The 23,864-nt window shown below is 39.1% G+C and overlaps 1 protein-coding gene and 1 non-coding gene across 2 annotated transcripts in view; both read right to left on the reverse strand.

Moving 5' to 3' along the window:
• Window positions 1–23,864, reverse strand: part of MOXD1 (monooxygenase DBH like 1) — a 91,835-nt gene that overhangs the window by 23,073 nt on the left and 44,898 nt on the right. The window lies entirely within an intron of this gene.
• LOC125939266 (U6 spliceosomal RNA) lies at window positions 9,496–9,598 on the reverse strand. The gene has a single exon (XR_007463006.1). It is a non-coding gene; the product is annotated as a U6 spliceosomal RNA (small nuclear RNA).

The raw sequence follows: 23,864 nt of genomic DNA on the forward strand, positions 1-23,864 counted from the left end.
TGATCATTCTGCATGGCAGCTGTTTCAAAAATTGCTTTCTTCCAGGCTACTTTGCCCTTGGTCCCCTCCCTTTTTTCCTTTCTTTTCTCCCCCCGCCCCACACATAAAAAAAAAAGAAATTAAGGCTATAGATAGGCATAAACTCCCTCAGTCTCACTCTCTTCCACCTCAAAATATTTTTATCCATCCCTACTGAAGGCAGTAGATGATGCCTTATTCATCTATTACCTGTCTATCTATCAATACCTATCTATCATATACATATCTACCTGGTGCTGAGCATAGGGCTGGGCACAAAGTAGTGTTCAATAATGGATATTTTTAATTTTTATTCTAGTGATTAAAATCAAATTGTAATAAGAATCTTACCATTAGAATTTAGGAGAGAAAACAACACGGTAGTGATGTGTTCCTGTGACACTGCTGAAATTAGGAGAGGGGAAGTAGAAACCAGCGAACAGAGAAGGGGCAGTAAAGTCGGTTCTAATCTTGACAGCACAATGCATATGAACACGTTCCTTCCGTTGTCCTTTCTGTAAGCTCCCTTCGTAACGCTTGCACACCTCAGCCCAGGGAACTCACAGCGAGCTGAACACATCCTAAGGTCCCAAAGTGCCTTACCTGCAGAGGACGTACAGGAGCCCTGTCTGTACCTAGTGTAGCTGGGCTACAGGTGTTGCCATCAGCCACAGGGTTCTTTGAACGCTCCATTCATCTGCTAAAGAAACCATGGTCTGTCCCTAAATTTCCAAGGCTTGACCTGTCTTAGAGCTCAACACCTTCCGCCTTTAGCCCTGACTACTCAAAAGCAGGCGAATGCATTTTGAAACCCTTGCTTGTCCTCCAATTTAGACGTGCTTATGAAGATGAAGTGTTTTCAGCTATTGTCTCCTAAGGCTTTCCATTTTGATTTTCTACATAGTTTTTCTTTCTTTCCTCCTTGTTTTTAAATCAGAGAATCTAAGCAGCCAAACAGGGAAGCGGTAGGTAGTAGGCAGAGATCTGAATAGGCAGCCGGGGGTTCGACTTTTTAAATCCAGCTTGCCTTTGTGTTACATAGTGAGTCATGCCATAGCTAGCCCACACGTACATTTTAACATCACATTCACAGCAATGACACTGCGCATGGCTTTGTTTGCACTTGTCTCTCATCTCTAAAAGACTGCGTGCCCTGAAGACAGAACCTATTTTCTATTTTGCCTGAAAACGACAGTTATTGTTCAAGCATGGTTGCATAACACATTACACAGAAGGGTAGCCTAGGATGCCTATTAGATTTTAGTTTCCGTGTCTAGTTTGAGCTCTCTTGTGAAACCTGACTTATTCGGGCACCTCAGCACTCCAAGGGGAACAGGGCACTGCTAATATGTCCAGAGTAAGAGAGGGACGTGAGGCATTTTCACCAAGTGCCTTTTCAGTTCTGGCAGAACCTGTAGGTTGCACTGAGCTCCACAAGGTAGGTCCTAGAAAGGAGCCATTAGGGCTTTAAAGAAAAGCTGGCTCTTGCCAAGGCAGCTACAAAGACAGACGGTCTTCATCGAGGCACAGCAAGAGAAAGCTGAGGATGTGCATGATGAATTATATGTGGCTGGTGGTGCCTGCTTTGAAGGAACATCACTAAACTTCTTGAGAGAATCTTTGAAGAGCACGCGTTGTTGTTGCTGTTTTTAATATAGGAAACGCTGAAACCAACCCCAGGCTTCCCAACTACCAATGCATTCTAGTAATAATAATAGTAACATCTGCATTTTACTTAGCACCTACTATCTGCCAACCACTGTATTAGCCACTAGCTACATTTCATTTAATATTTACAATGAATCTATAAGGTAAATATTATTGTCTCCGTTTTACAGATGAGAAAATTGAGACTCAGAAGATTAAGTAACAAGCTCAAAATATCATAGCCGGGCAATCGTAGATGGGGATTTGAGACTAGGCAGGTCTGACCCCAAAGTCAGTATTCCTCCCACTGCAACACATCATTGGAGGAGGACACGTTGGAGATGCATCGGGACCTGGAAGCTTCTGCCTGTGAGCTGGGGGGAGGAAAGAGTGGGAGCCTTATGTCTGGGGGGGGGGATTCCTGCCCTCACCCCAGTCGTGTGTCCTTTGGCCCTTAGGGAGAGAAGACAGAGTGTGGCCTTTCAATATGTTCTTTCCTAAGGAGAGCAAATAGCAAGGTCTCTCCTCAAAACCTGGCAAGGTCTTCAAAGAAAATTAAACTGTAATCTGACCTCCAGATTACAAACTGAGGGTAGAGCCTGGAGGCTTTTTCTAAGAAAACAATACATGTATACAACAACAAGAAAACGTTCTGCATGCAAACCTGAGCACTGATCACAGGAGAAAATAAGAAGGCCGGGAAGAAGCAAAGCTCTTGGCAAAACAGAGAGGATGTGAGAAATGAAAGGGCAGACTGAGAAAGAGAAGTGCCCCCAGAAGGATAACAACTGAACTAAGGAGCCACTGATGTCAGAGGAAAAGCACAGGTTACCAAATTCTTGAAGAACAGAAGAATTTTTGGAGAAGGAATTTTAAGATGACCATGTAGAATACTTAAGGGGAACCCCAAGCATATTCTTATGGGAAGGCATAACCTGCTCCGTGCAGGGGACACGTTCCAGGGATCGGGAGCACCTTGACCAGAATGGGTCTGGCTCTCGGTGCCCCAGCACGGAACAGAATTTCCCACAGAGCTTCCTGCCACATTGACCGAGCACAGTGATGCCAGCTGGTCATTATCTGCTGCTTCCTCAACCAGTTCCACAAACCTTCGAAGCAGTCACATCACCTGTTGTGACATTCTTCTTTAGCCCAAATAAGGCTGCGGCAGAGACCGGAGGGCACTAGAGGAGGTTAAACACTGCTCTTTCTTGGATATTCAGTAATTGTCCGCACGAGAAAGACTTTTCCTTTTGCATCATTGCATCATTTGAAATAATGGTGGTGTTATACATTTTTACATTAAAAACCTTTCTGAGACAAATAAAGCTATAGTGCAGTGAATCACTGCTGTAAGAGGTAGCACTTTAAAAGGGCGACTTATTTTGGTTGCTTCAGAGATGTCACATTGTCATCACAATCTAAATGGGAATGCCAAAGGTTACCTCTATTAAAACAAAAATTAAACTTATAGAAATTGCCAAAGGAGGTCATGGCAACATAAAGTATACCAATGCGGATTAATTGGTATTTCTGAGACTGGAACAAACATTCAATTTCATTTTTGTTTTAGGCCGGCTGTATGACTGCAGAAGGAATAAATATAAAGGAATCGAAAGTAGTGCTTATGGAAGTGGGTGGCAATGACACAAACACCTGATGACATATTAAACTGTGTTATTAACTACAGTGTTCTCATACACAGGTGGCATTTACAGATCAGAACGGATGACAGTTCCATACACCCACCTTCATATGCAATAGAGGCCAGGCAAGGATGGCCTGGCAGCTGTGGGTTACCTGTTAGCCCCAGTGCCTAGTAAAGGAACAGCCTAGAAAAGAAACCACAGGTGGAAGGGAGGTGAGGAGGAAGCCTTCAACCTGAAGGATTCTTAAGAGTAAAATGGTCTCTTCTTGTACCCTATGTCTTCAAAAAATTAAAAATAGAACTACCCTATGTATGACCCAGCAATTCCACTACTAGGTATTTACCCAAAGGATACAAAAATGCTGATCTGAAGGGGCACATGCACCCCAATGTTTACAGCAGCACTATAGACAATAGCCAAAGTATGGAAAGAGCCCCCAAATCCATTTACTGAGGAAAGGATAAAGAAGATGTGATAGATAGATAGATAGATAGATGATAGATAGATAGATACAATGGAATATTACTCAGCAATCAAAAAGAATGAAATCTTGCCATTTGCAACAACGTGGATAGAACTAGAGTGTATTATTCTAAGCAAGATAAATTAGTCAGAGAAAGACAAATATCATATGCTTTCACTCTTATGTGGAATTTAAGAAACAAAACAGATGAACATAGGGGAAGGGAAGGAAAAATGAGATAAAAACAGAGAGGGAGGCAAATCATAAGAGACTTTTAAATACAGAGAACAAACTGAGGGTTGCTGGAAGGGAGTCTGGTGGGGATGGGCTAAATGGGTGATGGGTGTTAAGGAGAGTGCTTGTTGGGATGAGCACTGGGTGTTCTATGTAAAGTGATGAATCATTGGGTTCTACTGAAGCCAATACTATACTATATGTTAACTAACTTGATTTTGAATAAATTTTTAAAAATTAAAATAAAAAAAGAGTAAAACAGTCTCCAGTCGGTTCAGATAACTGGACTTTTGAGGTACTCTTGAGAAGACTTAGCAGTAAAAAAGCAAACAATAAGAGAACTACTAAGCATAGTCAAGACCAAGGTGGAAATTAACATCAACTATAAACTGGGAATTGAAAAGCTCCAAATATTATACTGTTCTCATGACCTCATCACCTTCTCTTACTCTCTTTATCCAGGTCAATATGTCTAGCATAATCACTGCAACACGCAGACTGCTTAATAACTATTTATTGAATGGAAATGAAGCCTTTCCATGAATGAGACTGAGTCATCAAATTTATTGCCTCCTAATTTCTTGATTGTCTAAACTCCAGTGACCCACCCTGCACCCCACTTCAGCTGCCCAATCCCACCGTCCCAGCCTTCACTTAGAACCACTCAGGACTGTGCTCCTCTGAAACTCTCTTTCAGTGCTTTTTTCCTGCTCTGTTGGTTCTCTCACGCCTCCCCAGCCTCTCAACATACCACTTTTTCCCAGGAGGCTACTTGAACTACTTGTGCACCAGCCCCTCACAATGGACTCAGACACTCACAGCTGTGGATCAATCCGGTAATCTCCCCCTTCTGATCCTCTACTTGGGATACTGAAGATGCTTGCACAACCATTAAGAGCTCAAAAGTCATGATTCACATTTGTACTTCCAGGCATCAATCTTTCTTTATTTTGCCATGTTCTGTTCCTTGGCTACGGATGAGCATAATCTGTTCGGTGCAGGGCACACGTTTCAGAAAATGAAAGCAGTTTGCTCCCATGCAAACCTTTTAGCATCTATGTATACTTGCTAATCAACTCTTGGTAAATGACTCAATTATTTTGGTAAGAGAGGAAAGAATTTCAGTTCACTCTGTCACTGAATGAGGGCAGAGTTGGGGTGGAATTTGATACAAAGGACACAATATGGTTGGAAAATTTTAAAAATTATATAATATAATGAAATGAGGCTAAGAATTTTACTCGGTGTGACCTAGGTCTATAGAATAGGATTAGATGGGGATAAGAAAAAAAGTTCCTAAGTGTCTCAGAAATCCTTAGAACCTAGATCCAAGACCACTGTATCAGAATAGAAGGTAAGAAAATCTTAGTGGAAATGTATATTATCTTTCTGACATAAAACATTTGGGGTCCTTGACAAAACTGTGCCTGCCTGATGGTCTCGTACCTGCACCTACTGTAAAACTGATTCAGTTTCAAAAGGACTTCTCCCAAAAAGCCACTGAGCATTGGCAAACTGAAGAATCCACATGCTTTTGCAAACGTCAAATACCAACTACCTTAACAATAACAATAAAGAAATATATATAAGGGCACCTGGGTGGCTCAGTTGGTTAAGTATTTGACTCTTCATTTTGGCTCAGGTCATGATCTCATGGTTCGTGAGTTCAAGCTCCAGGTCGGGTTCTGCATTGACAGTGTGGAGCCTGCTTGGGATTCTCTCTCTTCCTGTCCCTCCCTCACTTGCACGCGCATATGTTTGCTCTCACTCTCTCTCTCAAACTAAATAAATAAACTTAAAATTAAGAAATATGTATGTTTTTAATTGTTTATTTAGTTTGAGAGAGAGAGCAGGGGAGGGGCAGAGAGAGAGAGAATCCCAAGCAGGCTCTGCATTGACAGTGCAGAGACCAACACAGGGCTCAAACTCACAAACTGTGAGATCATGACTTGAGCCAAAATCAAGAGTTGGATGCTTAACTAACTGAGCCATCCAGGCGCCCCAAGAAATAGATTTTTTACTTACTTCCCTTGTGCTGGGTTGAATAGTATCCCTCCAAAATTCATGCCCAACTGGAACCTTGGAATGTGACCTTTTTTGGAAGGAGGGTCTTTGCAAATGTAATTAGTTAAGATGAAGTTACTCTGTCTTAGGATGGGTCTGAATCCAATGACTAGTGTCTTTATACAGAAAAGAGAAGGAGATTCAGACTCAGACACACACAGAGAGGAGATGGCCATGTAAAGATGGACACAGAGGTTGGACTCAAGCTGCCACAAGTCAGGGAAAACCAGAGACCATCAGAAGCTGGAAAAGCCAAGGAAGGATTTTCTCCTAGAGACTTTGGATGGACCATGGCCCTGCCAATGCCTTGATTTTGGACTTCTGGCCTCCAGAACTGTGAGAAAATAAATTTCTGCTGTTTCAAGCTGCATGGCTTGTGGTCACTTATCATAGCATCCCCAGGAAGCTAATACATCGTCTGCTCTCAATTGTTATAATCATAAACTAACGATTCACAGATTTGTACATTTTTACCTAGGTCATGAGTATCCCTGCATTTGTTTGTGACAAAAAATTATTACAAATATACATTGTTTCCCCTTACATGATTGATGTTGTATAATTCCATGTACTTACATAGTCATAAGGCTATTTGACTTGATAAATATGCAAGTGCACTTGAGAGAGTTAAAGAAGTTTTATTATCTGTAGCTAAGTATATGTGAACCTTACTTTAGTTTTTACATTGGGAGGGTAAAAATAAGTGGGCGGGAAGGGTGGAATGCCCTTCTTGACTTGTCCAAGTACGAGAGAAAAACAGGTGTGAGAAAAACAGGAGGTTATTAGAGCTCTTATAAGCAATTTTCCTACACTTATTCCTCCAAGTCTACCCATTTAAGATGTTGCTTGTTGAAACATGAGTAGAGCATAGCTCTCCAAAAACAACTTGCAATTCAATAAATTAAAAATTAAAACAAAAGGAGAGAGGTGATGGGTGAAATCTGTAATGAGCTGGAAATCTGGTAAATCTCCATCACTTTTCTTCCTGCCCATTCTTGTTCTTGGCACCCTGCTTTCCATACACACCCCAGGCACAGGTTGCTGTCCATGTAAAAGCCAGGAAACCATCTCTGACAGAGGTTATCCAAAGGGCATCTGGTTCATAATGCAATGCTGCCTATGAAAACATTTCAGCCCAAACTAGCAGTGTAGACAGACAATTACAAAATCATGCTAGTATATGCTCATGGGATTATGGTAGGATAGGATAGTAGATGGTATCTACCTGTCCCTCTTTCCTTATCCTCATCCCTAATGGGGAGGGCTCTTTTAGCATGACAATATATCCAGCTTGAGAGGAGACAACCAAACTGAGCAAGAAAATGATATCATTGTCTCACAGGTAATCCACTCTGAAAAAGGTCAGAGTTCAAAGCAAAACCCGACCTGCTGATATGGGGCTCAAACTCAGGAACCATGAGATCATGATGTGGGCCAAAACCCATGAGTCCCTGTTTCTTCATATTCATGCAGCTTTATGACTTTGTGATTTCCAGCTATACAAATGAGTCTTCCACCAGCACTGTGAAACAGTCAACAATTCTATTTTCTTCAGTCTCAAAGACTGGGACGGTCACCATCTTGACACCTACAGCAATATCTAAAATGACAACACCAGGGTTCTCAACAAATGTAACTTTCACCACCTCAGTTTCACAAAAAACATACCCCAGATGCCATCGACAATGACCACAACCCACAACAGTTCAGTGACATCTGTTACTTCAGCAGTAACAAAGATGTATCAAAACTGACCTGTTTCCTATGCTGAAAATAGTTGTTAAATGCCACATTTATGTCTTTGTTGCATTCTGAAAAAATAGAAATGATGTCATATTAAATAAATTAATGGTATAGATCCTAGTATCCTTGTCCCTGTGGAAAATGAGTTTCCAACTTCATCAGGCCTGCTAATGAGTGTGAATAAGTGACTTGTCCTACCAGGGAATCGTACTTGGATATGATTTGAAATGTGCCACACCTTTCCCTCCTGGGCCCCTCATTAGACAACAGAATTAGGCAGCATTCAGTCTACATGAGTTCTAAACCAAATGGTTAGCTTTGGTTTTCATTCATATGTGCCATAAAGATATTTTCCAATGGTATTAGATACAGTGTAGTAACAGAGTATCAGCACTCTTCATTTTCTGCATTTTTAAAAAACATAATGCCTGTGAAACTACAAATTCAGAACCTCAACATTTTCTTTTGAACTTATTTAAAGTTCAGTTCCACTTAAAAACTAGTTATTACATTCGTGATAACAGCAGACTTTATGGTATTTTCAGTGTATTTTTAAAATTTGTTTAAATGTTCATTTATTTTTCAGAGAGACAGAAAGAGAGAGAGAGAGAGAGAGCAGGAGAGGGGCAGAGAGAGGAAGACACAACCCAGAGCAGGCACCAGACTCTGAGCTGTCAGCACAGAGCCTGACACGGGACTTGAACTCACAAACTCTGGAATCATGACCTGAGCCAAAGCTGGATGCTCAACCGACCGAGCCACTTAGGCGCCCCTTGTGTATTTTCATATGTTTCTAATCCACAGTTTTATTACTACAATTTGTATTTTAAATCAACTAATTTCTCAAGGTCTCTTGATGCGATAAAACCAAAACAGTTTCAATTTCCAATTTATTCAAAAGGAGAAATTTCAGTTAGAACCATTTATTCAGATTAGATCTAGTTGCAAGATTAGACCTGTGTTGTGCAGACCTATTGTTAAGGCACTAACTCTTTTTTTTTTTTTCAATATATGAAATTTATTGTCAAATTGGTTTCCATACAACACCCAGTGCTCATCCCAAAAGAAGGCACTAACTCTTAAGAGGACCAATAAGGGGGAAAAAAAAATCCCCAAATCATACTGCCTCTGAGGTTGTGGTAGGCAATCTAAGTTCAGCATCACAAACAGCTTCAGATGCTGGCGTTGCAGTTCTGGGGATGGGGGTGATTGGGAGATGTGTTAGATCAACTAGAACCCAGCAGTCACTAGACACAAAGCAGGCTGGAGAGCAACCTTCTACAACGAGACTTCCTCTTCCCCCATTCAGCATTCTTATGTAGAAATTCAAAGTTTTAGCTTAGTATGATGTTTTTTAAAATCACCAAAGCATACTTTTTTTGTTTTCTTCTAATCACAGCAACTATTAATTCTAAAGAAAATACATTATCAAAATTTGATATTGGCAGCTTTGTTGGTGGTATTGTATTAACACTGGAAATCTGTCGATTCTTTACATTGGATGCAAAATGTGTTATTCAAGAAGAGGCATTTGGTATGGAACCATGTGAGTTTTGATTAGCCAGGACTTTATTATAATTTCTGTGTTTCTTTAAATGTCACAAGAAAATACCAGAACGGGCCACAGATTTATGAATTACATTCCTACTAATCCTCTATGCCCAAAGTAAATTGTTTAAAAATATGGAACGCTTCACAAATTTGTGGGTCATCCTTGTACAGAGGCCATGCCAATCTTCTCTGTACCGTTCCAATTTTAGTATGTGTGCGGCTGAAGCACTATTAAAGCTGTTTTACTTGATGAATATGCAAGTACCCTTGAGAGTTAAAAATATTATGATTTACAGTCATCAACTTCTGAATGTGAATTAATTAGGTTCTTTTTTTTAATGTTTGTTTTTTATTTTTGAGAGACAGAGACACAGAGAGCAAGTGGAGAAGCAGGGAGAGAGAGAGAGAGAGAGAGAGAGAGAGAGAGAGAGAGAGAGAGAGAATCGGAAGCAGGTTCCAGGCTCTGAGCTGTCAGCACAGAGCCTGACATGAGGCTTGAACCCATGAACTGTGAGATCATGACCTGAACTGAAGTCAGACCCTTAACCGACTGAGCCACCCAGGCACACCAAATTGATGAGGTTCTTTTTGCCAAACACCTCAAGAATGTAAAAATACAGAAATATAAAATATTTTAAAATTACTTTTAAGAAAGTTTGTAATAGCATTCTTAATATGTATATTTTTCTTTGAATTTTTAATAGATTATTCATGAATTCTAAGGTTGCTTTTAGCCTTACATTAACAAATATTAATGTTCAGTTAACGGAGATATTCAGTAAACTAGAGGTCACCTAGCTCCTCTAAGAAATGTTACATTAATACCAATATGACCCGCAAGGCATAGTGAAAGATCTGATGGTCAGGAGACTAAGTTCCCTTCTTGGCTGTGTCACTAAATAGCTGTGTGACATGACTGTGAGCAGGTCAGCAGGTCATAGCACACGGGCTTTTTTTCCATCATTATATATATGTGTGTGTGTGTGTGTGTGTGTGTGTGTGTGTGTGTGTTTGTATTTATATATGTATTGGAGCTCTGAAGAGCTCTAATAATCTATTTTTCTTACACCAAGCTAGTATACTTGGACAAGTCAAGAAGGACATTCTGCCCTTCCCACCCACGTTTTTTTTTTACCCTCCAAATGTAAAAACAAAAGTAAGATACACATATATTTAACTATATATAATAAAACTTCTTTAACTCTTTCAAGGGCACTTGCATATATATATATATATATATATGCGTTTATATATATACATATATATATACATGCATATATATATATATGCGTTTATATATATACATATATATATATATATGCCTTCATCTAATTCTCAAAACAAGCTCATGAGTTTAGGTAATAGAATTATCACCTATTTTATAAATGCAGACAATAACGCACATGTAAGTTTAAAAATTTATCCAACTGTCAGAGCCCAGATCTCACCACTGGTGACTTGGATCAGGAATTGGTGCCCCTAAACCAGCATGCTGATATACAGGAAAACCTTGGTTTGTGAGCATAATTTATTCCGGAAACATGCTTGTAATCCAAAGCACTTATATATCAAAGCAAATTTCCCTATAAGAAATAATGGAAACTCAGAGGATTCCTTCCCCAACCCAAAAATTTTCATATAAAAATAATTACAATACTGAATATAATACAAAATAATAAAGAAAATACAAAATATAAAGAAAAATAAACAAATTAACCTGCATTTACCCTTGAAAACCTTCATGGCTGGTGTGAGGGAAACAAGAGAGAGGAGGGTTATTGTGTAGGATGACTTTCACTACCACTAATGGAATCACTGCTACCCATAGGCTCAATGGAATCTTTTTCTGCATGGGGGCCATTGCATACATTCACACAGGTGTTGAGCACGGTACAGCATTAACAAGTGCTTAACATATACTGTATTTAATGTAACTGGCAGTAAGGCAGCAAAGGATCTGTATCTGCAGGCAGCCTGATCCAGAATGAAGCAAAGCATTCCTAAGCTGACTCTTGTATGGAAAAGCAAAGAACTGTCCATAGGTGCTTTGAAGTGACAAAAAATTCACTAGTGCCAGTTGTGGGCACCTTCCAATGTTCTGAAAAATCACTGATTTCTGCCAAACACCTCAGCCTGAGATGGAGCATCCAAGCACGGGAGAAAACTGCCCACAATCCCACAGCGAGATAAAGAGACAGACAGAGGCAGAGACAGAGAGACAAGAAGCATTGGTTCAGCTGTGATCATGTGACATTCGGCATCACGTACTACTCATATACCAAGACATCATTCGTTTATCAAGTTAAAATGTATTAGAAATGTTTGCTCATCTTGCAGAACACTCACAGAACAACTTACTCGCAATCCAAGGTCTTACTGACTCCCATCTTGAATGGCAGGGGAGTGAATGAGACAGTGTCAGTGCTCCACCAAGGTCACTTTGGGTTTCTTTAACTTTTTCTGGGGGCCTTACTTCCAATCACTTGCACCTGTAACTTTCCTCAAAGGCCCGATCTTGGGCTCACTTTGCAAGGAGCAAAAAATGCCCCAAAATGTACATTAGTCTGAAGAAAGTGAAATGGACAACTCTAAACAAAATGAATGTTTTCCATGGGTGCTATGGACTGAATATTTGTGTTTCCTTCAAATTCACGTATGGATAGTCTAACTCCAAAGGTGAGGGTATTGGAAGGTGGGGCCTTTGGAGGACAATTAAGTCATGATGGCTGATTTCTCATGCATGGGATGAGTGTCTTTACAAAAGAGACCCCGTGGAGTTCCCTTGCCCCTTTCACCATGTAAGAACAGTGAGAAGACGGCTGTCTATGAAGTGGATCTCACCAGACACCAAATCTTCTGGTATCCTGATCTTGTACTCCAGAGTTGTGAGAAATAAATTTCTGCTGTTTATAAGCCGCCCAGTCTATGGTACTCTGTTAGAGCACCCCGAGTGGACTAAGACAATGGGATTAAGTTACAGCTGGAAGTACAGTGCAATAACACCCTTGCTTGGCTTTCTCTTCCTCAGTCTTACTCTCCCACCTCGTGTTTTCTCCTGGCACTTCCTTAGTCATTTGTACACACATCCTTCTCTCAAAGGACTGCAGCTGAGAACCCAATAGAAAACAAGTAGCATAATGGAAGAGCATTTTATTGGACCACATGTTTTGGGGTTTGAATCTAATCTGGGGGGTTTAAATCTTGCCCCATTATTTTCTATTTATTTATTTTCTTATTTATTTACATTGAAGTCTATTTGACATGTAACATTGTGTACATTTTCAGGTGGACAACATGTTGACTTGAAACATTTATATACTGCAGGGACACCAGGGTGGCTCAGTTGGTTAAGTGTCCGACTTCCGCTCAGGTCATGATCTTGCGGTTTGTGGGTTCAAGCCTCACATCGGGCTCTGTGCCGACAGCTCAGAGCCTGGAGCCTGCTTCCGATTCTGTGTCTCCCTCTCTCTCTGCCCCTCCCCCGTTCATGCTCTGTCTCTCTCGGTCTCAAAAATAAATAAAAAACATTAAAAAAAAATTTAAAAAAAATTGTTTTAATATAAACTCCTTAAAAAAAGAAACATTTATATACTGTAATATGATCATCATGATATGATCATCAAACATGCTAAAAGACTAGGTCTTAATTATCTCTACCACAAAAAAAAAGAATGGATAGTTATGTGATTTTTCCATCTCTTTTTCCTAGTTGCTCAACTTCTCTCTGTCTCAGTTTCCTTATCAGTAAATCAGTGACAATAAGGTTTACTTATAAAATTACTTGAGAATCAAATAGCTGGCACATCAGAAGCAACAGACACCTTGTAGGTGTTCAAAGAATGATGTGACTATATTTATTAAAAGTTGGACTCTGGGTTTTAAATACGATTTTAACATTGCACCCAAATAAATAACGTCTATACTGGTAATTTATTCACAAAGTCCAGTGTTTCAAAATCTAACTTTAAGACTTTTATGTTACAAATATTCAGGCAAAAAAAATATAGCCATGGTCACATGCTGTATTGCAAAATACATAATCATATGAAATATATATTTATGTGTGCCATGTCAATTTATTTAGGATTTAATTTGTATAATAGTATGTTCTTTACAGAGAAGTTTTTCTGAAATATGACCTCCCCCCTTCCTCTAAAAGAAACATAGCTACACTGACACTTCATTTTTTAATTTTAATTTTTTTTTTTTTTTTTGAGAGAGAGGGAGCAAGCACACAAGCTGGGGAGAGGGGCAGAGAGACAGAGAGAATTTTTTTTTAAGTTCATTTATTTTGAGAGAGAGAGAGAGAGAGAGAGAGAGAGAGAGAAAGCATGAACAAAGGAGAGCAGAGAGACAGGGAGAGAGAGAGAATCCCAAGCAGAAACCACACTGTGAACACAGAGCCCGATGTGGGCTCGATCCAAAGAACCATGAGATCATGACCTGAGCTGAAATCAAGAGTTGAACAATTAACTGACTGAGCCACCCAGGCACCCCGAGAGAGAGAATCTTAAGCAGGCCACATGCTCAGCATTGAGCCAGACACAGGGCTTGATCTCATGACCCTGGAGTCATGACCTGAGCAGAAATCAAGAGTTAGATGCTCACACGACTGAGCCACCCAGGCGCCCCTACACTGACACTTCTCGTGTGTATTTATGCACAGTTTTGAATACACATTTCCCTTACTATTTTGCTCTGAAAATCTTTTCATCTCAAAGAGATGTCTTCCATTCCATTCATTCATTCTTCATTCATTCATTCATTTATTCACTCAACTAATTAACTAAAGAAAAAATACCCCACCTATTTGGCTCTTTATCCGATGCCAAGAAGTAAACAAACATGGGTCTGACAATCATACAGTTTATATTCTAGAAAGGTAGAGAAGTTAAGACCAGAGAATGATAATTTTTGGTTGCCTTCCAGCGTCAGTTCCCCCAGAAGAACTACCAGGATCCTGAATTGGCTTAGCCACACTCTTTGACTAACAATGATTCCCACTTCCCTTAAGTGGCCCAAACCCATCTATGCGGTCCCAATCTTGAACTTAAATTGGTCAAATCACAGCGACTTTCAAGTGGTGGCTGGCAGAAGAGCTGTCCTCCCAAAGTAAGAGAGAAAGTGCTATTTCAGGAGTTTGGGCTGTCATTTTTCTACCGTAAGGGAAAATAGCCTGAGGCTGAGGCCCAAACAATATTAAGGGCAAAGCTCAAAAGGAGCTGTAGCTCTTGAAACATCATAAATCTCTGGACAAAGGGATTTCCTTGAAATAAACCCAAGTGACGTTCAGCTGAAACAAAAAGAAGTTCGGTGCTGATAGTAATTATCAATGACAGTTGTTTTCTTCAGTCATCTTTGGTTTCTTTCCCCTCTTTAGTCCATGAAAACTGAGATGACTACCCAAACCTGGATTAAGTCAGAAACTTTGTTAATTCAGATTTCTGAAAAACACAAAACGAAGTTCCCCAAATAACTAGTTGTGTTCTGTAATGTGTTTGGAAACCACATTTTTTCATGAGAACACGGAATACTTAGAGCATGCCAAAGCAGTATGACTCATCCTAATTTATATTTCTCATCTTCAAAATGTTTCTCATGTTACACTCTAGGCACGGCATTCATCCCAGTCCACACTTCTATACACCCCACCTGGGTTCCACCAATAGCCACCAACTAATCTTCTTGGATGCTTAGGGGGTAGCTTTCTAGACAACACCCCATATCCCAACCAATCTTCCCAAATCACTTTTCATCTTGGACATCTGACCGATAATATTCAGTGGCTCCACACCACCCTTTCTATAGCGATCAAGTCCACACTTCTTTTTCTGACATTCAGGATCCTATGTGGTTTGCTGCACGTTACCTACACGGTGCCCTGCGCATGAATTCCCAGTCACAGGGATCCGTTCCTTTTACACACCATGTTGTTCTTACCTCCATGGTTTCGTTCCGTGTTTTCTTCACCCAATATGTCCTCCTACTCGCTCTTGAAAGCCCAGGTTTTGTTTCCCCTGGATGCCTTCTCTGATTACTTTGGCAGACATTTGCCTTGTTTCTCTAAGCTTCTTTCAGGAGGCAGTACCGTGTGGTAGCATGAGGCCAAAGACTTGGTTTGGAATTCAACATCTGGCACTTACTAGCTGTGTGATCTAAGACAGATTGCTTAACTTTACCGAAACTCAGTTTTCTTATTTACGAAATAAAAACACGAATCAACTTTTAATCCACTATAAAAAGTAAAGGAGAAAATGTGTCTAGCACATAATCATTTGTATCAAGCAGTTGAAAACGATACTCAGTTCTGTACAACTTCGTACTTTTTTATCGAATGTAATTAGTGCCTACATAAGAGTTTTTCTTCTTATTTGGAGTAGCAACGCGCTGTTCTGCTAACTTGTTGACAATTCATTACATGGAGCAGACTTTTTCAAGGCCTTTATTATTTGCGGTGATTGTTGTAATGGAAATACAACATCAAGACTAAATCTTGCTAATTATTTTTTGGTATGCTCTTGCTTACGTCTTTATAAGTATGAGCTGTTTTTAAATGATAAATTGAATTGTTTTTCAGGTTAATCTGCATTTCACGGCAATTCATGGAATGGAAAGTTCATAGAAAGTAGATGTGATTTTATTGTTTCACACTGCAGGAAATAAAGTTCTCTGAACTAATTTTATTACTTCAACACATGACTTTCAATGCAGCAATATGTATATCAGAGGTATGAGTATATATGGATTTCTTCCAATCCTATGCAGAGCAGAGAAACACGCGTAGATCAACATGTTTTACACAGGATAAGAATGCAGGAAACGGGGAACTTCTCATGGGAACATAGCTCATCACAGAATGACAGAGGAGATAGATCTGTGCAAAAAAATGCATAGACGGTACAACTTTATTTTACGTGACCCATCTCTTATCCTGGAGAAGTGAATTAAAGGTTAATAGAGGAAGGAACTGGAAGCAGCAGGCACCTGAGCAAAAAGATAAGTAAACATTACGTTACCAAAACCAAGAAGAGAAGAGTTGTAACATTTATGCCAAGTAAAGGGCCGGTTCCTTTAACACAGGGAGAAGACAGCCATAACTACTAAGTCCAGATACCAGTCCTCAGAATAAAACCTACCTTGCCGGACCTTGATCTTAGACTTCTCCACCTCCAGAACTATGAGAACAAACTTCTGTGGTTTGAGCCATCTCGCCTATGGTATGTTGTTATGGAAGCCCAAGCAGACTAATACAGAAAATTTGTAAATGGCATAAAATTGAAAATAATTTAATGTTGCTCTTTATTAAATTACATTAAATTTAGACAATGGCCTACCAGACAATCATAAAAGAATAGGATAGGTCTGTACATAATGTAGTGGAACACTTCCAGGACATACCATTAAATGTAAAAAGCAAGTGTCAAAATAGATGACACTATTGTCTCATATATGATCCTGAGATCTAAAAATAAAAGCAAGAAAAACCACATATATCTATATAAATATATACTTATATACATATATAATATATATTATATACTTATAAGTATATAAAGTATATAAATATATATTATATAAGTATAAGTATATAAGTATACTTATATAAGTATAAGTATATAAGTATATAAATATATACTTATATACATATATAATATAAAGAAAGACGGATGAAAATATACACAGAAGTAAACATAAACATAAAGGTACATGATTGCATACATATAGAAAATTTCAGGGGTACCTGGGTGGCTCAGTCAGTTAAGCATCTGACTTTGGCTCAGGTTAAGATCTCACAGTTTGTGAGTTCAAGTCCCCCATCAAGCTCTGTGCAGACGTTTCAGAGTCTGGAGCCTGCTTCAGATTCTGTGTCTCCCTCTCTTTCTGCCCCTCCCCTGCTCATGCTCTCTCTCTCTCTCTCTCTCTCTCAAAAATAAACAAACATTAAAATTGTTTTTCTAAAAAATTTCAGAAAAATACAAGAAAATATTAATTTGGCTTTCAGGAAGTAGAATTTGAATGGTAGAAGTCAGAGCTTTTTGATTTTCACTTCATGGCCTTCTGTATTTGAATTTTTTACAGTGAACACATATTAATTTTATAATATATTTTTTAAATTTTGTTTTCATCACCTATGAGCTCAATGTCCCTGACAAGTTAATGAATATGTGAGACAGAGATTATCTACATCCTACCTCACAAGGTGATCTTGAGAATTACATAAGATATCGGGAAACCCCTCACAGTGCATGGTATATACAAAGTATACATCAAATGTTAGTTTTCATATTTTCTATGCATAATCTATCTACGGTATTACATATGAAGTAGATATATGCTATGCTATTATATACTTAATCACATAAAACAAAGTCTCCAAGAACCTTCAAAAATGTTTATTTCCCTACACAATGCAAAATAATCTATTTTGTTTAAATTAAATCTGTTATTTAGAGAAATAACTGACTAGGATGTATTAGGCACTAGGTTTCTAAAACAACATGTTGATCCTCTGCAAACTCAATTATATCTTCTGCGTTTGTAGGCTCTTAGAAAAAGAAAAAGAAAAAAAAAATAACCAGAAGAATTTTCTACCCCAAACCTGTTGTCAAGACTTCATAGCCCAATGGCAGATGTGAGTATATGTGGTTCACCCGTGACTAGGGGCAGCTGCTGCTGGGAGGGTCCCCACAAAGACAGTGAGACCTTCCTTGGTTCTGCATCAAACGTTTTCTGTCTCTGGATTGTTTTTCACTTTGTAATCTCCTTTGAAGTAATGGTTGCTAGTCTGCTTTTTGTTGTTGTTGTTGTTGTTGTTGTGTGATTTTTTTTTTCTTTTACAGTTTAAAGGACTAATAATTCCATCCATGGAAGGACAGAACTCAATTACTAACAGATGATCCTTATGATAAAATGTCACAACCCCAAGTTAGAGGAAAGAAAAACAACTTCATTTTTCATTTACTCCAATACAACTTACACATAAAAGGAACTAATTTAAATGTCTGTATAGTAAAACTAACTTTTAAAAACTTATTTTCAGGGCATGTGGGTGGCTCAGTGGGTTGAATGTCCGACTTCGGCTCAAGTCATGATTTAGCGGTTCGTGAGTTTGAGGCCCGCGTCAGACTCTGTGCTGACAGCTCAGAGCATGGAGCCTGCTTCCGATTCTGTGTGTGTGTCTCTCTCTCCGTCCTTCCCCTGCTCACGCTCTGTCTCTCTCTGTCTCTCAAAAATAAATAAACACTAAAAATTTTTTTAAACTTATTTTCATATCCTAAAACTTCCAGTACTTGTGTTTGTATATAACTTACTGTAATAATTTGGCAGTTTTAAATAAAGTACATTATTTTAACATTTATTTGTCATGATTTAAGGATTATACTTCCTGAAGAAATTTAATAAATGAACCATCTTTGTCTTCTTCTAAGAGTAGGGAAATCATCATTGAATGGCATTTCTTATTCCCTCAGGCACAATTTAAATATTAGACCTAATTGTAGGCAACAAATTAATAACACTGCCTCATGCAGAATTCTTGGTTGGCTTTTATCCAGAGGTCTTGAATTCATTGCTCTTTCATTTTAAATTAAATTTGAATGTAAAGTATGTTGTTTTATCCTGTAATGAAAGGAGAAACTGATGTTGAGTGTTTTTCTCTATGATATCGAACAATGCTGCTTTAGAAGTGATAATAAATGCAGGTCTTCAAATCCTACTTAATTTTATTGAATTCTGGTCCTCTCTATAAAGCGTCTGCAAGTAGCCCAGCAGGACTGTTCAGTTCGGCACTTAAGTTACTTACAGACTCCACAGTGTCACACACGCAAAATTCCTTTGTCCTGGGAATAAGATAGATTTTCAGAACGTTGTTCACAACTCACCATAATTGAATTAGGTCTAGATTCGAGTCATTAATCCAACAAGCACTCACTAAGCACCACTATCAGGAAGTGCGCCCCGAGCTGAAAATCCAAGGACGTGCCTGGCCCAATGGGAGAGAGCCTGGTAAAGAGAGGAGTCCCATAGCCAATACGGGGGTGTTATGACATCAATAATAACTACCACTGGTGAGCATTTACGTGTACCAGGTACATTGCACATATCAACACGTTTAATTTCATTTCATCTTCCTGCATTCTGGAGAAAGGTATTACTCTCTTTGTTGCCCAGATCAGGAAACTGAAGCACAGTTACGTAAACCAAGCAAACTTGCAGGGCTGCTGTGTAGCTGGCTTGAACCAGCGCCGGGGGCTGACCGCTAAGCACCATTCTCTGGGAAAGCGTGCCTGCCTTTGTGATCTGCCGTGGAGGTGTGAAAGGGCAGTGATGGTTAGAAGGGAGCTGAAGTCAGTTCAATCATTTTGTATACTAATGTAACAGTATGCTTCAGAGAGCCATTTGATTTTTTTTTTTTTAAATCTTTATTTACTTTTGAGAGAGAGACAGAGTGTGAGCAAGGGAGGAGCAGAGAGAGAGGGAGACACAGAATCCGAAGCAGACTTCAGGCCCTGAGCTGTCAGCACAGAGCCCGACACGGGTGCCTGAACTCACGAACCGTGAGATCATGACCTGAGCTGAAGTCGGACGCTCAACCGACTGAGCCACCCAGGCGCCCCTCTATTTGATTTTTTAAATGGAGTTTTGTTGTCTGGTTGGAAAAGGGATAATAAAATAAAAAAAGAAAAAAGAAAAAGACTATTTTTGCTTGACCTCATCCAATTTGTTTAACCATGACTATAATTAAGAAATACAGTCTTTTATATTTCAAGAAAGTGAAGCAAATAAATGAATATCAGTGGATGGCTTCTGTAATTCTGGCTCCTTTCTTATTTTCTATGTGTTTCAGACATGAGTTCTCCATAAAAAGAAGTCTTAGTTTGCAGGGCAATTCCATGAAAATGGGGAAACAAAAAACTGAAGTGTGTTCAGACTATGACTGAGTTAAACACTGGTCTTCTGTGGGTGAATCTCCAGTCTGGGTGGATAACCCCTAATCCACGAAGCCTTTGCTCAGCTTAGTAAACAGGTTCACACTGAATTCACCTTTTCAAAGCCTGTAAGTCTCCTGCTGCCTTCCAGCTATTTAAATAAAGAAGTCTCCTCTAGATGTAGGTTTCTGGAAAGCAAAGCAAATGTTTTATTAATCTTTGAAGTTATTCGTTTGCTTGCTCGCTTTTGAAAAGTTTATATACAGAGAAAATAATATAACATTATTCATATAAAAACCATCCAGAGCTAGTTAACATCTTGTCATTCCTACTTTGCTCTCCATCTTTGTCCCCACTTACTCCAGTACATCTCTCTGTTCCCTCTAGGTGCTCATGTTGACCTCAATTGCCAACCGGACCATCAAGGTGAGAGCCAAGTATGAACTCAGGTACTTAGTCTTAACAAGTCTGGTCTGCCTTTTTTCCTAAACATGCCAGCCAACTCCTTTAAATCAAACCTAAAATAACTTTTCCATTCAATACTTTTTATCAGTTTAAATAGTCTCAGGTCTGCAGTTATAGAAATTACATTCAAAAGGGATCTACTTATGAAGGAAACATAAAAAGCATGGGTGATTTATTCCATATTTGCTCAATCAGATAAAAGCCACACTCAACTGAAATGTCATAATTTACAACCTGCGTAGATATTCAAAGAGAATTTTGCAGTTTCAGAAATGTGGCCAACCTCCTTTCTTGGCAGCTGAAACAAGAAACCTGAAAAGGATCTGATAAATTGAGTTGCGATAATAGTTCCAAAAGGGAACACACCATCTTCTCTCCCCCATGAAACATCACTTCTTTCAGATTTGTTTAAAAGTCTTCACCCCTAACATCAAGCGAGTGGGGAGGATTTCCATCTCTACTGCCACAATAACCCTTGTGGGCATTCTCTCCTTATTTCCAAAGACACTTCCCAAATACGGCTGCTTTTCCTCTCACATACATTTTCCTAACATGTCCAGGCTAAACTCTTGGCTCTAATCCTCTGTATTCTAAAATCTCCACAACAAATCATGCCATTTCTCCAGCCAAAACCCAATAGTCCCACGTTGCCTCAAGAGAAACTCACTTCTTGGCTTACAATTCCTGCTCTCTGTGGTCCTTTCACAAGATCTCCAAACATTACTAGGAATACGTGTTCTCAGTGTCTTTGATCATGGCATTCCAGCCTTCTCATCCTGAACCTGGCAAAACTGTATTGTATCCATCAGAATTTGTACTTCCAGTAGGAAAACTAAATGTTCAGAACACCTCTCAGTTGGAAGACTGATTTTCATTATTTCCATGATTTTCAAAACTTAAAACCATGTGTCTTGAAATATATTGATAAGCTCAGTAAGAAATTAAGGAAGACCAAAGGTAAAAGAAGAAGAATATAAAGTCAAAATCAAGTGATAAAAATAGAAACTAAGGCTCCCGTGGGAACATATGTCATACTATGATTCTAGAGTCTCCAGGAATAATGGTCACAGGATAGGATCATCAAATGATGTGGGACTCAACTTGACACACACCTCTCCCTCCCACAGCCCTCAATTAAATACAGAACCGGAACCCTCTGAGCTCATACCAATCCAGTAAAGTGAAGAACTAGAAAAAAAAAAAAAATCTAACTGCTAACAAAGGCAGCTGATGAAAAAACTTGTCTGTCTCTGCCACAGTTCTGGATTATTATGGATCAAATGTTTTTGTCCCCTCCCCCCCCTTCAAATTTATAGGCTAAAGTCCTAACTTCTAATGGGATGGTATTTGAAGATGGGATCTTTGGGAGGTAGTTAGGGTGCATGAGGTCATGAAGGTAGGGCCCTCATGATGGGATTAATACCCTTATAAGAGACACCAGAGAGCTTGCTGTACTCCTCCTCTGCACCCCATCCTCGTGCATTAGGAGGTCATATGAGCACACAGTGAAATGGCAGCTGTCTACATGCCAAGAGAAGAGGCCTCAGAATGAAACCCACCTTCCAGAACCTTGATCTTGGCTTCCTGGCCTCCACAACTGTGAGAAATAAATGTCTGCTATTTACCAGTCTATGGTATTTTGTTATGGTAGCCAGAGCTGAATAAGACCTGGTTAGAAGAAAATAATAACAATATTCTCCCCTGGAGGTGTGTAAACAAAGGTCCAGCCTCATGAGACAGTAAGATTTGAATTTATAGTCCTGTACGGTTGGGGAAATTCCAAACCAAGAAAATAAAGGATCCCTCATGGGTTGCCATCCCCTGGCATCTGGCAAAAGTAAATATAAATATAATACCTCCAGGAGGGAGCATCCTCTCCTCCGGTACCTTGTGATTTCCATGGATGACATTAACTTGGCAAAACTTAGCAAACACTTGGGGAAACAAGAGACTATCCACGACGTATTTAGATTCCCAATGACTTGAGCCATTGGAATTATTAAACATAAAATCAAAAATAACAATGTATGCTTCATTTTTTAAATGTTATGCATTATATTTATGTGGTTAAAGAATAAAGATGAGCTTGAAAAGAGCAAGAAATATCAAGATTGAATCAGCATATTTGAAAAAGAACAAAATAGAATTTCTAGAAATAAAAAATAATTGGGATTTAAAACTCTATGGGTGAGTTAAACAGCACATTAAAAAACAATTTAAGGAAGAATTACTAAATGTGAAAATATTCTGACCTCAAACTTCTCCAAGACAACATTTCTTTCACTTTTATTAAAGTGTCATTTGACAAGGGCACCTGGGTGGCTCAGTCGGTTAAGCGTTCAACTTCAGCCCAGGTCATGATCTCATGGTTCGTGAGTTTGAGCCCCGCATCAGGCTCTCTGCTGTCAGCACAGAGCCAGCTTGGGATCCTCTGTCCCCCTCTACCTCTTCAACCCTCCCCTGCTCACACTCTCTCTCAACAATGAACACTTTTTTTTTAAAAAGGTATAATTTGACATACACTAAGCTGCATATATTTAAAGTATAAAATTTGTTGTTTTGACATACGTACATACTCATAAAACCACAGGCTAGATAATGAATATGCACATTATCCCCCAAAGTTTCCCCAGGGCCCTTGCCAACCCCTCATTGTCTTCCCACCTTGCTTCATTCTCATCCCTGGAAACCACTCAATGGCTTCCTGTCACTATAGATTACTTGAATTTTTTAGAATTTATAAAAACTAGAATCATATTATATGTAGTCATTTTTTTCTGGCTTCTTTCATTCAGCATAATTATTTTCAGGTTAATCTATGTTGGTTTTATGTATCAATAGTTCATCCATTTTAATTACGGAGTAGTATTCCACTGTACATATACGCCATGATTTGTTTATCCATTCGCCAATTAATACACATTTGGACTGTTTCCATTTCTTAGCTATTATAAAGTAAGGTGCTACAAAAACTCTTTGACAAGTCTTTGTATGATCATACGCTTCCATGACTCTTGGATACATAGCTAATAGCAGAATAGCTCAAGTAAATGACAATGTATGTTTATTATTTAAGAAACTGCCAAATGATTTTTCAATGTG

The sequence above is a fragment of the Panthera uncia genome (assembly GCF_023721935.1).
Source record: "Panthera uncia isolate 11264 chromosome B2 unlocalized genomic scaffold, Puncia_PCG_1.0 HiC_scaffold_24, whole genome shotgun sequence".
NCBI lineage: Eukaryota > Metazoa > Chordata > Mammalia > Carnivora > Felidae > Panthera > Panthera uncia.